This window comes from Microtus oregoni, unplaced genomic scaffold (genome assembly GCF_018167655.1).
Source record: "Microtus oregoni isolate MIOR12 unplaced genomic scaffold, Mior012 000001F_ref0000356, whole genome shotgun sequence".
Classification (NCBI taxonomy): Eukaryota; Metazoa; Chordata; class Mammalia; order Rodentia; family Cricetidae; genus Microtus; species Microtus oregoni.
Window position 1 is genome coordinate 5,028,606 of NW_024543060.1, and position 15,076 is coordinate 5,043,681.

At 47.4% G+C, this 15,076-nt stretch overlaps 1 protein-coding gene across 2 annotated transcripts in view; it reads left to right on the forward strand.

The window, feature by feature from the left end:
• Positions 1–809: 809 nt before the first annotated feature.
• Znf395 (zinc finger protein 395) overlaps positions 810–15,076 on the forward strand; it is a 39,794-nt gene continuing 25,527 nt past the window's right edge. For both annotated transcript variants that reach the window (XM_041673551.1, XM_041673559.1), the window contains exon 1: positions 810–1,051. The gene's annotated coding sequence lies outside the window, so the exon portion shown is untranslated. The remainder of the gene's footprint in view (positions 1,052–15,076) is intronic.

The following is a 15,076-nucleotide window of genomic DNA, read 5'->3' on the forward strand; positions in this document are numbered from 1 at the left end:
ACACACACACACACACATATATTATATATACACGCGCGCTCACACACTCATGCACATGCGCGCACGCCCCTCTCCACCGTCCTTGGCCTTATCTAGGAAAAACACAGAACTACACAATGGAACAGCTTCGATTCTCCCTGTTACAAATTATCCCAAAGCCAGAGCCTAACGGTGCCAAAAAGCAACCGGTATTGTTTACACAAGGGTTGAAGGCTAATAGTTAACTTTCTCCCATTTAATTCTAGAAACAGCAAACACCGCCTGGCGTTACAACTACAAACGAATAAATGTCATAAAACCGGGGATGAAAACTCTTGGTCTAAAGCAAAGTGGAAAGGTTGGGTTTTCAAGCGCTTCCGCCCTCGCGCGCCGCCCCCGGCTACCCGGCCTCGGGTCCCTGTCGCCCTCGTCAAACTCCTGTCCCTGGCGCCCAGAGCTTCTGGCTTCATTTCCCGCCCTGGGGCGCGCTGGAAAAACAACAGCCAGAAACTTTGGCTGGCTTTGCAGTTCAGTGAGGGGAAAAAAAGCCAAAAAAAAAAAAAAAGGGGGGGGGGTGGGAAAGCAGATACCCTAGTTCGGTTCCGGACCGAGCTGAACGTTCCGATTTAGGGGTGGGGGCTGGGGGGGGGTCACAACTCGGTCAGGTTCAAATGCGCATGTATGAGAGGAGTCGCTCCAGCATTTATTGAGCGCCCACTGTGTACCGCCAGCCGGGGTGTGTGGAGCGCGCGCGCTCGCGGCCAGGGCCGGGGGCGCGCGGGCCGTGCGCGCGCGTGGCCGGGGGTGTGTCCCCGCGTCTAGCTGGCTGGCTTGCGGGCGGACTGGCTGCGAGCGGCTTGGTGCGCTCCCTTCCCGGGCGGGGGAATCCGGGCCGGGTTGTGGCCGCGGCCGCGTACGTGAGCGCTGTGTCCCGGAGAGGGAGGGCAGGCCGGCCAGGTGGGCGCGAAGGCGGCGGCGGCGGGAGGCGGCGCTGTGCAGGGGCCGCGCCGGTGGCGGGCAGGGCCGCGGCCGCTGCAGGGAGCCGAACTGTCCGGGCCAGTGGCCGACCGAGGTGAGCTGCGCGCGGGACCTCACTGGGGCTGCAACTCGGGATTGGGGACGGCATCGGGCGGGGGGCCCAGGAGGCTCGCGCGGCCCGGGCGGGACCGGGGCTGCTGCGGCGGTGGCGGGGTGGCCGGGTGGGGGTGGCCGCTCGCTTTCTCGCGCGTCGCCTTGTTTATGTCGCGGATTCTACCGCTGGATCTCCCTTCCAACTTTGAGCAGTGACCGGGAGTGGCCTGGCGGGCCCACACTGACCTGTTAACCTGCCCCCTTTCCGGCTGGGCCGTCAGCCCGGCGCTCCGCGCGCCCCTGCCCTCTCCAAATCCAGAGAGCTCGGTGCTGCAGCACTGGCCTCGCGACACACCCTCTCTCAACCCCCTTCTTGCGGGCCCCCTTCGCCGCCCCCTTGGCTCTAATCTTGCCGGCTTCACCCCGGGTCCCTCCTTGGCCGTGGCACTGTGGGCCTCTGGAGTGGCCCTTGGGGACCTAGAGAGGGAGTTTGTCATGGGCAGACAATTCCGAGGCAGGGTTCCTTTCCTGCCTGGGAGTTAAGGCTCTGCGCCTTCACTTTAGGGCCTACTTGGAGGTCTAAAGAGACCCACCTGCCAGCAATCCTGCGCGAGCCCTGTTTTCCATCTCTCCGCTTCCTGTGGTTCTGGAGGACTTACACCAGGCAATGGGTTCCCATGATGCCAGGCCATGGCACAGGGGCTATCTACAGCCCTTCACTGCTTTCTTGACTCTCCCTTACCAGAAGGGTGTAAAGTGGGGCAGTTGGTTTCAGAGTGAGCAATCAACAGGTACTGTAGCCTGGGTACACTCTCCTGAGGGGCTTTGTAAACAGAGGTTCTTCTTGCTTTGGAAGAGTGAAACAGAAGGAAATTGGTCAACCCGCAGGTACCTCTGAGAACCTACTCTGTTCTTTTCTCACTGCCAAGCTTGCTGGGTGATGCTTAGAGGCACATGAAAAGTCGAAGGTCTCAGGAAGCTGCAAGACTTAAGAGCTCAAGTTTAAATTAAGGTGCTATGACTGCAAAGTTAGTGTAAACTCTGGGGCACGGGAAGCATGGCAGTTAAAGGTGGGGAAGGGCGCTTGGCACTCATTTTGAAACTATTTCCACCTGTAGACAATTCCCTGGCAAGACTCAAAAGTCAGAAGGAAGAGTTCACTGGTTGGCAAACTTGCCAAAGAATGCCCAGTGGCTTGGTTGTCTCAGAAAGAAAGGCTGCAGAGGATACATAAATATTTCCGTGCAGGGTTTATAATCTCTTGGAGGACACAGGAAGACTTGAGCATGTGAAATAAGAATCCAGATGGGGCACAGTTAGTTGTCAAAGCGCCAGGTGCAGAAGTGGGTGCTGTTGGAGGTCAAGGGAGGGAGCTCTGGACAAGGGATTGGCAGACCTGTGCCATGTCCTTGCAAGATGAGACTCTGTGGAGGTGGGAGGCAAAGTGGGGGGGATGAATCTGGGTTTCTCCGGAGACCAGGAGATGGCCTTGGCTCTCTTGAATGTTTCCTGAACAGTGAAAGATAAAGAGAGAGAGGAACAATGACTGAGATTGTGAAAGTCCTAGAAAGTCAGACTAAGGAATTAGACTTTTATCCTGGGTGTACCAGGGAGACATCAGGCCAGGGAGTGATGTTACAAGGATTATTTGTAAAGATTTTGTTGAATCTGATGTTAGAAGGCCGACCAGTAAGTCGCCTGTCGCGCTTTTGGGGGGCTGTGGGTTTGGACTTGGTTTTACTGGAAGACTTGACTGTTGAAATAATCTGTTGACAGGGGAAGGGTGGAGAGAAGACACAAGTAGGAACTCATTCCTGGTGGAAGTTGGTTGGGCCTTGGAGTTGCCGTCGTTGGTGATCTGAATCGGAAATGTGTGTTTTGTGGAGAAGTAATTGGCACTTGGGTTCTTGAGAAGTCTTGTGTTTGCCAGGTTATCCCGGATGTAGGGATGTAGGTGCTAGCTTGCCACTGTGGCTCTGAAGAACCCTGGAGGGTAGTGTAGAGGGGAACTCAAGGGAGCCGTTTTTTAGTCGTAGGCGCAGCAGAGGATTTACGTGGGACTGAGGGTCTGACCCTCAGGCTTCTGTTTTGCCCTCCTTTCTCTTGTCACTGCCTGGATTTGACCCTGAAGGTGGAGGAGCAAGGCTGGGGAGTGGGCTTTTAGGAAAATGGGGCCATTTTTTTTTTTTACAACCATGAGGGTGGAGTTAAGAGGTTGGAGGGAAGTGGAGTGGGCTTTGCTAAAGGAGTAAGTTATTAGGCTTTGATTTGTTGAACTTTACACTTTACAGAGACACTGAGGTAAGTCTCCCTCCTGCGCTGTTTGTACAGGGGGAGGGATGGACAGCAAGACAAGCTAAAGGAAGACAGAGGAATGTGGGGCCTGTTGTAGAGCCTGGCTTTTCCCAGTCTCATCCAGTTCCCCTTCCCAGGATTCTGGTGCCAAGGATGAGTAGCAGGGAGCTGGCATTTTTTTTTTTTTTTCTGAGCTCTAAGGTCTTTCTTTTTGCAAAAGCAGCTCAGGGTGATTTGCAGAATGAATTCCCCAAGCCTCAACTTGCAACATCTGAATTTGAAGGATGATTGCAAAAGGTCGTGGAGTGAGCTGAGATGGTCATTTCAGTTGCTTATTTCTCTTGAGATTCAGGATCAGAGAACTGAGGGGAAGAGGGCCTTGAGGGATAGGGACAGAGGCCATAAGGATCAAGTTCTTTCTTTCCTTCCCCGGCCCCTTCTTTTTCTTCCTCCCTTCCTCTTCCTCTCTCTTTTTGCCTTTTCTCCGCCCCTCATCCTTCTCTCCAATTCTTCTTACTCTGTGTAAGTCAGGAGCCTTTGAACTCACTGCAATCCTCCTGCTGTGGCAGTCCTGATCTTTAACAGATATCTTTTTCCTTATAGTGACTGTCAGAGTATCAAAAAAAAGTGATCATGCAGAGCAAACAAAGGGTTGAGTTCTTTGGTTCATCATAGAGTATAATGGCCTACGTACTGACCTATATTAAGAAATAAAGTTGAGGGCTGGAGAGATGGCTCAGTGGTTAAGAGCATTGCCTGCTCTTCCAAAGGTCCTGAGTTCAATTCCCAGCAACCACATGGTGGCTCACAACCATCTGTAAAGAGGTCTGGCGCCCTCCTCTGGCCTTCAGGCATACAGACAGAATATTGTATACATAATAAAATAAATAAATATAAAAAAAAAAGAAATAAAGTTGAAGTCGGTCAGTGGTGGCACACGCCTTTAATCCCAGCACTTGGGAGGCAGAGGCAGGAGGATCTCTGTGAGTTCTAGGACAGACTCCAAAGCTACAAAAGAACCCTGTCTTGAAAAACAAAATGAAACAAAACAAAACAAAAAACCCAAATAACAAAAAAAGTTGAATGCTGACACTTGTTGGGTAAGGATGCTTGCCACGAAGCCTGGTGACCTGACTTGATTCCCAGAATTTACGTGATGGAAGGAGAGAACCGTGAACTGCAAGTGTCTCTCTCAGTGTAAAATAAGGAAGAAACTTATATCTATCTATCTATCTATCTATCTATCTATCTATCTATCTATCTCATGATTTTATATACCTAATCATGTATGTAAAAACTGAATCTCATTGTGTGAAGTTTGTCTCTTTTCTAGGTGCAACCTTGGATTTTTTTTTTTTATTGTCTATTCTGTTACTTTTCACTAAAAAAACGCTCTGTTTCCTACTGAGTTGATCCGTCCGCTCTCTAGCGGATCATAACCCAATCACAGTTTGAAATGCCCTGGGAGACTCTCACATTCCTCAAGTAGTGCAGCCGAAGCTGCCTGCGTGCAGCGCTGCGCCCCCCAGGGCTGAAGGTAGCTGCCAGCCCAACAAAGAGGTGGGGGTTTATGGTCTAGTTGGAGAGCTGAGATATACCTTGGAGAAGGGACAAGGCAGCCTGCTAAATGCCAAGATGAGAAATTAATACCTGGAAGGACTGGAGAAGCGGACAGAGGAGGGAGGACAGCACAGTGGTGTGTGCTGATGGGAATGGGAAGAACTCTTTGGAATAGCCAAGTCTAGGAGGAAGTTTGGGGCATCTAAGTGCTGCATGAATGGGGGGCGGGGGCTCGGAATGTACACTGGGGTTGTGTGTGAGAGGGAACAGAAGGTTTTTGGGAAAGAGGACCGGAAAGGTGGTTTAGGACATGTGTAGTATAGGGCCTATGCATGTGTGGCAGGTTAGAGCACATCAAAGTTCCAAAGGTTTTTTTTTTTTTTCTGGATTTAGGTTTTTAGATAGGATCTCACTGTATAGCCCTGGCTAGCCTATAGACCAGGCTCAACTCCAACTCAGAGATCGGCCTGCCTCTGTCTCCGGAGTGCTCGGACTAAAGGTATGCATCACCATGCCTGAGCACCACAGTTTTTAGAAAAGAAATTGGGAGCAGTCCAGAAAAACCTCCGAATTTGGGCCTTTGAGGAGTCAAACCTGGCTGCCTCCTCAATTTGAGGAATGGCTGTCCGCTGAGTACAAAATAAAGATATTAGAGTCCCCAGTTGTGGCCTCAATGTTCCCTGGTGCTCTGGAGCAGTCACGGCATCTTTGCAGAGGCCTGTGGACATTGGGCTTTGGAACCCAGGGGTCTATGTCGTAGGCTCTGACTGGCCACCGGAAGGGTCTTGTAAGAGTGTCACATGAAATCTGGGATATTTGTGTGTAGTGAGTTTGTGTTATGCAAGTCAGAGGCTGCTCCTAAGGAAGATGGAGCCTGAAAATATTTTTATGTAATCAGAATTTTGTTTCTCAATTTATTTTTTAAGTGTTGAGTGTTTTGTCTGTATGTATGTGTGTACGCAACATATGTGTAGGCCACAAGATGTCAGATCCCCTAGCGGAGAGTTGAACTGTGAATCTAAAGCCTGGGTCCTCTGCAAGAGCAACAAGTGTTCTTCACTGAGCCATCTCTCCAGTCCTAGAATAGTATATTCTTTCTCTTCTCTGTCTTTTGTTTTTCGAGACAGGGTTTCTCTGTGTAACCCTGGCTGTCCTGGAACTTGCTCTGTAGACCAGACTGACTTTGAACTCATAGAGATCCACCTGCCTCTTCCTCCCGAGTGCTGAGATTAAAGGTGTGTGTCACCACCACCTGGTTAGAATGGCATTCTTTTAAACAAGCTTCTGCTGGTTAAATTAGGGTCTGACTTGTTTCTAGGGATGCCAGAGGCTCTCTGGCATCTTCACGGTAGGTTTTTGCCTTTCCTGCAGAGATGGTGACTCCAGGCTTTCCTATCCTCTAAGGATGATGTCTGCTGCTGATAGCTGGTGAGATTGTGAGTCATGACTAGCCAGTGCCGCCAGACAGTGGCTTCTCAGGTGCTGTGTCTCTGGGAAACAGTCCTAAGGGAGGAGTAAGAAGGGCCAAGCCATCTCTCTCTGGTTTCTTTACCCTGGGACAGTCTAGGATTCAGGGAGACTACAGAACAGCTGGTTCAAGTCTAGGTGGTAACGGGAATGACTCCAGAAATGCTAGTCTGATTTGGTGACCAGTAGTAGTGAGAAAGTTCAAGTTTTTGTAGTCTGGAATATTCTAGTTTACTCTGGAGAATCCATAGCCACCCGTGATTCAGAGGCAGTCCCACATGAGCGACAGGTGGGAACGCTGACCAATATTTTTGTATGAGTGTACAAAATTCAATTGCTTAAAAGATACTGTTTTGATAACATAAAAAACAAAGAAGTAAGAAGCTAGACTTGGTGGTTCATACCTATAATCCTAGCACTTCAGAGGTGAGGTAGAATTGTAAGTTTAAGGCCAACCTGAGCTACATAGACTTTGGGGAAGGGGAAGGCTGTTTTGCTTTATTTTGTTTAACTATATTCTGCTTAGAAAATGTGTCTGTAGGATGCAGAGGTAGCCCAAAGTCAGCTGAATCCTATCAAATTAAATCCATGTCCTGTTATATGATGGCTGAGTGGTAGCAGCTATCCTAAATTTTGGCTTTAGTAAACATTTTTTTTTTTTTTTTTTTTTTTTTTTGGTTTTTCGAGACAAGGTTTCTCTGTAGCTTTGGAGACTCTCCTGGAACTCTTGTAGACTAGGCTGGCCTTGAACTCACAGAGATCTGCCTGCCTCCGCCTCTCTGAGATGAAAGGCATGCACCACCACCACCACCTGGCTAGATATTTAGTAAACATTTTTAAAATTTATTTTTATTTTTTTCTAAATCAGAAAATAATGTATTAGATACCATTATGCCATTTTTGAGCAAAGTGTGTTTTTGTGACTCTCCTTCTCCACCTCCTGCTGTCCCACCCTCCCTTTGTAGCATCCTCAGTCTCCAAGATTATTCTCCTCTTTCATGTCCCGTGTGTTCTCTTGCCTCCCCCTCTGCATTCTTCCTCATCACCCGGTATTACCATCTCTGGACTTCTTTTCTGGATTTTTAGACTCTGTTAGTAAAGTATTTAACACTTTTTCAAAAAGGGATAATTGTTTATATTAAACCATAGGTGGTAAAGTGTGGTGGGCTGGGGGTGTTATTAATTTAGTTTGACAATCACATGCAAAAACTTTATTATTGGCGCCAAGCCAACCTCGAGGGAGCTCTGAAAGTAAAAGTTTTGTGATATTGCTCTTGATGGGTTCAACATTTTCCTAGTGTTGGGGGGTGTCGATGTTTATCCAGCTTAAGAGTCACAGAAGTGGCAGGGACTGAGTATTTCATACTAAACCAAGGTTCAGAGTCATCTAGAAGGAGGATGATTTAGAAAGGAATTCACTAAAGAATAAATGTCCAGAGTGACTTTAAACATTTTGAACTGTGGCTTGGCAAGATGACTTGGAGGGAAAGACACATGCTCTAGCCTAGCAAGTGTGGCCGTGGACCCACGGGGAGGTGGAAGGAGAGAACGGACGTCACAGGTCTGTCTGTTCACACACAGGCCTTGGGTGTACATGTGTGACCCACCAGTCATACATATGTGTTATAACACTGCTTAGAAAATTAGAACAATATTGAACTGTGATGTATTGAGATGTTCGTGCATTCTGATTGGGAATTCCTCTTCTGAGGGTATAGCTGAGACCATATCCAAAATGCAGATGTTGTTTTATGCCCAGATTACACAGAGATTTGAAGACTATATACAGTGAAAAATGATCTCATTATGTAGTTCACGATGGCCTTCAAGTTCATAACAGCTCTCCTGCCTCTGCCTCCTAAGTGATGGGATTTCAGGCGTGTGCCACTGTGAATGAGCCTTGTGATGACGGAATACGACAAGCTTATAAAAAGTAATGTTTAGGAATAGTTTACAAAAAACAGCATCAGAGATGCTTCTACCCAAAGGTTGATGTATAAGATGAACGCGGATGTTTCCTAAAGAGCCGCGGGTAGAAGATGAGAGGTATGATGTGCTCTCTTTACATTAATACAACACACATTGATTCCGCCTCCAGAGCTGACCCCAAAGACCGGGTGAACAGATGCCAGTTCGGCCTGTAGAAGGTTTTCCAGTGGGTAGGCTGCCCAACAGGGGGCCTGACTACCCGTGCAGTAGTGAGCTTCCCGTGGTTGGGTGCATTCAAGTAGGATTCAAGCTGTCAATCAGGGAGCAGTCAGGCTGATCGTCAGAGTCTGTTTCGATTTCCAGTATTCTGTGTCACAGCTGAGGGATGACATGGAGGAGTGGGTATCCTTCCTGAGTCAATATCACTACGTAGGTCTCAAAGAAAGTTTCTCCTCTTGTTTTTCTCACTACTGGGAATGGAACCTGGGACTTCACATAAAGGCCCATCCCAGACTCGTTCTAGCATTTTGAGATGGGTTCGGACTTGGTTTGTGGTTGTTGACATTGTGTTTGGTCCTCGAGAGGCAAGGAAAGTGGGGGAGATGGTCGATCACAATGAGCGCTCCACCCTCTGCTGATTTTGTTATGGTTGTTTATTTTTTGAGTGTGGTGTGCATATGTGTGTTTGCATGTATATGGGATGTGTATGTAAGCTTGTGTGTAGAGGCCAGCAGTGGCCATCCTGTGTTGTCTTAACTGTTGTCCACTTTAGCTAGTTACTGAGGCAGGTTCTCATATAAGACCCAGAGCTCACTGACTGTCCGGCTAGTCTAGCTAGTGAGTTTGCCCTAAGGATCCTGTCTCTACTTCCCAAGTGCTAGAATAACAGGTGACCAGCGTATTTGCCCAGATTTTATGTGGGTCTGAACCCTTGCCCTCAAGACAAGTTCTTTATTCTCTGAACTGTCTCCTCAACCTCTAGATTTTTTTTTTTTTTTTGAGACAAGATCTCACTGTGAAACCTTGGTTGTCATAGAGCTCACTATATAGACCAGACTGGTTTTTTTTTTGGTTTTTTGAGACAGGGTTTCTCTGTAGCTTTGGAGCCTGTCGTGGAACTCCCTTTGTAGACCAGGCTGGCCTCGAACTCACAGAGATCTGCCTGCCTCTGCCTCCCGAGTGCTGGGATTACAGGCGTGCGCCACCACCGCCCGGCGACCAGACTGGTTTTGAACTCACAGAGATTCAGCTGCTTTTGCCTCCCCAGTGCTGGGATTGAAGGAATGGGACCCCATTTTTTTTTTTGAAGCCATCTCTCACATAGCACGCTGGGCCCACACTCACAGCTGCCTCCTCTCAATCTTAGAAGTACGGATATGAGCCAGAGCGTCCAGCTCTAGATGTTTTGGAGGCGACTTTTGCCGTTGTTGGTATTGCTTGGGCTAACTTGCAGCAGCCCCTTAGGGACTATAGCAGATGGTCTTATCTTCCAGGACTGTCCCAAGCTGATCTCTGTCTCCATGCAATTCATGCTCCTATTGTGGCATTGGAAAGATCATTATTTGACAAGAAGTGCATTCATATGGATAAGGTAGTTTGGGAACACAACAACCCAAGGACTGGCAGTTGAGGTGTGTGTAAAGTGATTGGGGAGAATTTGCTGTGAGGGACCAGAACAAAACATCTTGGTACTTTTGTTTTTTGTTTTGACACGGATCTTTGTATGCGATTTTGATGGCTTTGAACTTGTGTCCGTCCTGTGTCCGTCTTCTGAGCTCTGGGAGGACTGACAGGTGTGCACTGCAGAACCTGACTGTGCTCATGCGGAAGGATGGAGGAACTTGCCCTTATTTCCCTGTTGCTTGTGCTTTACGTGGTGTCTGTACTTGCCTAGCTACTGGAAACTGATTCTTTGGTCCACATTTGTGGGTATGGAGAAAAGTTAAACTAACATGTGACTTTTTTGTGTGTGATGTTGGGGTTGGAATCCAAGGTTTTATACAGGCTAGATAAGGGCTACATTCTTAGTCCTAGTTTGTGTGTGTGTGTGTGTTTATGAGCCGGCCATAGGACAACCTCAGGTGGTGTTCTTTAGGTATTGCCCTTCTTCCTTCCTTCCTTCCTTCCTTCCTTCCTTCCTTCCTTCCTGCCTGTCTCTCTTTCTTTTTTGGCTTTTCGAGACAGGGTTTCTTTGTGTTGTTTTCAAATCTGTCCTGGAACTAGCTCTTGTAGACCAGGCTGGCCTCGACTCACAGAGATCCGCCTGCCTTTGCCACCCAAGTTCTGGGTTTAAAGGCATGCGCCACCACCACCCAGCTTGCTTCTTTCTTTCTTTCTGTCTGTCTGTTTTTTTCTTTCTTTTGGAAACAGGGTCTCATTGGCCTGGAACTTGCCAGAGATCTGTCTGTTTATAAGTACAGAATGACTGGCTTAATTTTTTTTTAATATGAAAAAATGTGAATTCTGGGGTTTAAACTCAGGCCTTGACCTATCTTCCCAGCTCTCCATCTTTACCTTTGTTGGAGACAAAGTATATAGTTGGAGTTGGCCTGAGTTATCTTATTTTGTACCACAGAATGACCTCGAGCACCTCACTTCTCAGCCTCAGCCTCTCAGGCACTGGAATTACAGACGGAGGTAGTCATACCCATGTACTTTTCTTCTTCTTATAAAAGCGAACTGGTAAGAGTCAGCAGTTCTTGGTTTTATTTTGTTCTCTGAGTACTGGGAAGTCATAAAAATCTTGGTTAAAGACAGCCGGTCAGTGGCCAAATGTAGACAGTAATAAAACTTTCTCTCCTTTTTTTTTTAAAGATTTATTTATTTTTATGTGTATGAGTTTTGCGTGAATGGATGTCTGTGCACCATGTGTGTGTCTGGTGCCTGTGGAGGCCAGAAGAGGGCGTCAGATCTCCTGGTACTGGATTATTGGACAGTTTTGAGCCACTGTGTGGGTGCTGGGAACCTGAGTCCTCTACAAGAGCACTAAGTGCTTCTAACCACTGAGTCATCTCTCGAGCTCCTTGTCATCTATTTTTATGTGACTGGCACTATGCTATGCATAGTTTAACAGATGTTTCTAGTATCCTATAAAACAGTTCAGAGGTTTAGCTGTTTGAGTTTTTTTTTTTTTTTTTTAAAGATGGGGTCTCTCCACATAGCCCCAGCTGTCCTGAAACTTGCCATATAGACCAGGCTAGCCTCAAACTCACAGAGATCCATTTAATTCTGTTTCTCGAGTGGGATTAAAGGTGTGCACCACCACCCCTTGCTGAATTGTATTTTTTTTTCCCTAGGGTATAATTAAGTACAAATGAAATTTTCAGATCTTAGTGTTCTTAATCAGTTTTGACAAAAACATCTTTTAACCCAGACTTTGTGTGTATGTGTGAGCGTGTGTGTGTGTGACTATTTTAAGGTAATCCTTAATCTTCATCCTAATGGAAGTACCATAAATTTGATTTATGTTACTATAAATTAGTTTTACTTAGTTCTTGTGTGTTTCTGAGGACTCAGTAAGTGGCATCTGGTATCTGAAGATGAGGAGGTTATAGGGGTGTGTGTGTGTGTGTGTGTGTCTGTCTGTCTAATAACACTGTCTGGGACTGAGACTGTTAATCATTGGGGTGTGTTTTTCTAGCATGCCTAAGGCCCTGGCTTGGATCCCTCTGTAGACAGTCAATCAATTAATCATTCAGTTTCCTGTATAACTAGGTGGCCACAGTAATAATGCTGTATGTAGTGTTTTTCTTATGGGTTGTTTATGTTCTTCCTCTTCATTAGCCCAAGGGATCTAGATTGTTTCCCAGCTGGAAGAATCAGTGGAAGCGTGACGGGGCAGGAGCTGTCTTATTGCTGTGTGCGTGCGTTCTGTGTGCATGCCTGTGTGCCTAGGGTGTGTTTTAGCTTGTTGAGTTGGAGCCCTGCAGTATGGGCTAGAACTGGAGTGGCTCCAAGGAGGTCCCTTTGGATTACCAAAGTCCCCATGACATACTCCCCCACCCCTACCCCAACTGACATAAAATTTAACCATCTGCAGAGTTTCCACAGAGTTAACTGAGTTGCGCCTGTGAGATTGAAATAAGATCCGTGTTGCAAAACGAGCTGCTGGCTTGCAGCGCACACAGTCTGTGCACTGCTGAGCTTGCAGCCTTCTGGCAGGCGGGAGCCAGATTCCAGTGGAAATAACTCTTAACTAAACACGTTATGTATTGAACAGGGTCCCAATCTCTTCTTTAAAAAAATTAAATGAGTGAGAGTTTCATTGCATAAACAATATGTGAACATACTCTATAGGGGAAGAAAAATGCAGACTTCAAGCAGGCAAAAAAAGGCTTCCTTGACAACCACCTCTAATTCTAGTCGTGTCGTGTCGTGTCCCCCCCCCCCCCCCCCCCCCCCGGAGGTTAACCACAGTCCTAGGGTTGTTGATATCCTTCAGATGCTTTGCATACTTATAGTTGTGCCCCTAGGATTTAAGAGTCAAATGCACTGTCCAGAGAACGTCGGTTGGGTATACCTTACCCATACCAGGATATCTTGTCTGTGTGTGAAAAGTGGCCTTGATCTTACTTCCTGCTTAGGTTTAGAAGGCTGAACAATTGTTTCATTCTTTTCTGATTGATGGACACAGGAGTTACTTCTCATCTTTTTCTGTTACCAATGCCCTAAGAGAAAACATTGTTGCAGCCTTTGCAGCTCTTGGGAGGTAGAGTTCTAGGGCAATGTACATCTGTCGTAAGGGATGGGGACGCTTCTGAACCTAGAGTTACTATAGGCGGAAGGGTGCTTGCATTGTGCGTTGAGAGCAGGATTTAGCATGTGCAGGGTGTGTGTTCTCTGGATCTCATTGGCCATGCAGGCCAAGTGATGGTAGGTGAGAAAGTCTGGTATTAAGAAAGGCCCTTTGGGTCAGGTAGTTGATGTCTGGCCCCGTGTCCTGAGGACTTTGGTCTGTATGTTGATAGTGCCTGTGTGAAGAGTCATAGGGTGGATGAGCAGTACTGTGGACCCACAAATTCAAAGCTCTCCACTCTTTCGCCTGAGACCCAACTCACTTGTGGGTCTTCTCCTTGTACTCTTTTAGGATACAAAGTATAGCTTCACTGTTCAAGCTTGGGTGGGGCACTCGGAAGTGTTTCTAGTGTTCTGCTATTCTGCGAGTGTCTAGACCCCTGCCACACAGTGATTGTTGGAGAAAGAAGCTGCGTGTCTTCCAAGTGTGAGCATGAGCCCATGGAGGCCAGAAGAAAGGATTGGATCCTCTGAGGGCGAAGCTGCTGGAGGTCCAGGTACTCATGAGCTGCCTCAACTGGGTGCTGAAAACTGAACTCAGGTCCACTGGAAGGCCAGCAAGCACTTTTATTTGTTGAGCTATCTTGCTATCTTTTAAAAAAGATTTATTTGTATATTACGTATACAGTGTTCTGCCTGCATGTATGTCTGCATACCAGAAGAGGGCCCTAGATCTTATTATAGATGGTTGTGAGCCACCATGTGGTTGCTGGGAATTGAACTCGGGATCTCTGGAAGAGCTGTTAGTGTTCCTAATCTCTGAGCCATCTCTCCAGCCCACAAGCCATCTTTCCAGCCCTCAGGATTTGTTCGTTTGTTTGTTTTTCTTTTTGGTTTTTTGAGACAGGGTTTTTCTGTAGCTTTGGAGCCTGTCCTGGAACTAGCCGGTGGTCTCAAACTCACAGAGATCCTCCTGCCTCTGCCTCCCCAGTGCTGGGATTAAAGGCGCGTGCGCCACCGCTGCCCGGCTTGTTTGTTTTTTGGGATGGGATCTTACTCTGTGAGCGGTAGCCATCCTTGAACTCTTGTTCCTTCTGCTCAGTCTCCCACATGCTGAGATTACAGGTGTATGCCCAGTATAGGATGCTTTTTCACTTTTTGTCTTTGTGGCTAGCATAGACTGGCCATCTGATCCACAAGGACGTACATGTCCCCGCCTGTGAATGTTACTGTATGCACTTGCAAGATTTTGATGCTTTTTTTTTTTTCCAGATGCCCTCCACTGTCCTTGTCAGTGGTAAATTCTGTTCCCCTCTTTGAAATTTTAGTGACTTTATTGCGTGTGTTGGGGGTGTGGGGAGTCCATGAGTGCATCGGTGCACATCAGTGGAGGTCAGTGGACAGCCTGTAGGAGTTAGTTCTCTCTCTCCACTGTGAGTCCACGGGGGTCAGACTCAGGGGGCAGTGCCTTTACCTGCTGGGCCATCGCACCGGACCAGTATTATAATTTATTGTTTTCTCCACTATAGTGCTACCCTGTAATCTGCCTATAAATTTGGCTCTTCACCGCTGCCTGTTTGGTGTCTATTATTTGACCCTTGTGTGGGGGATTGAATGTAGGGCCTTGTGGATCCTAGTCAAGTACTGTATCATAGACCTGATGCAGCCTTACTCAGCCCCGTTTCTTTTGTTAGAAGCCTGTTTTGGGGAGACGGTACAAGCATGAAGAATCTTCAGAACCCACATGCAGTAGGTACAGTGACACTTACAGTAACCAGTGCTTCTCTGGTGAGTTGGTAGGTGGTGACAGGAGAAAGCCTGAAGCTTATGGGCCAGTTAACCTAGTGCTTGAAGTCACCAGCAAACCAGGCGGAAGGCAAGACTGGCTCCACAGGTTGTCCTCTGACCTCTCTCCACAGGTGCCCTGTAGCATATGTGTCTGTTCATTAGTGCACAGACATCACACACACACACCCCTTCTTTTTACCCTGTTAAAAAGATCATTTTTCTTCATTTTTAATTGACCAACAAAATTAAACCT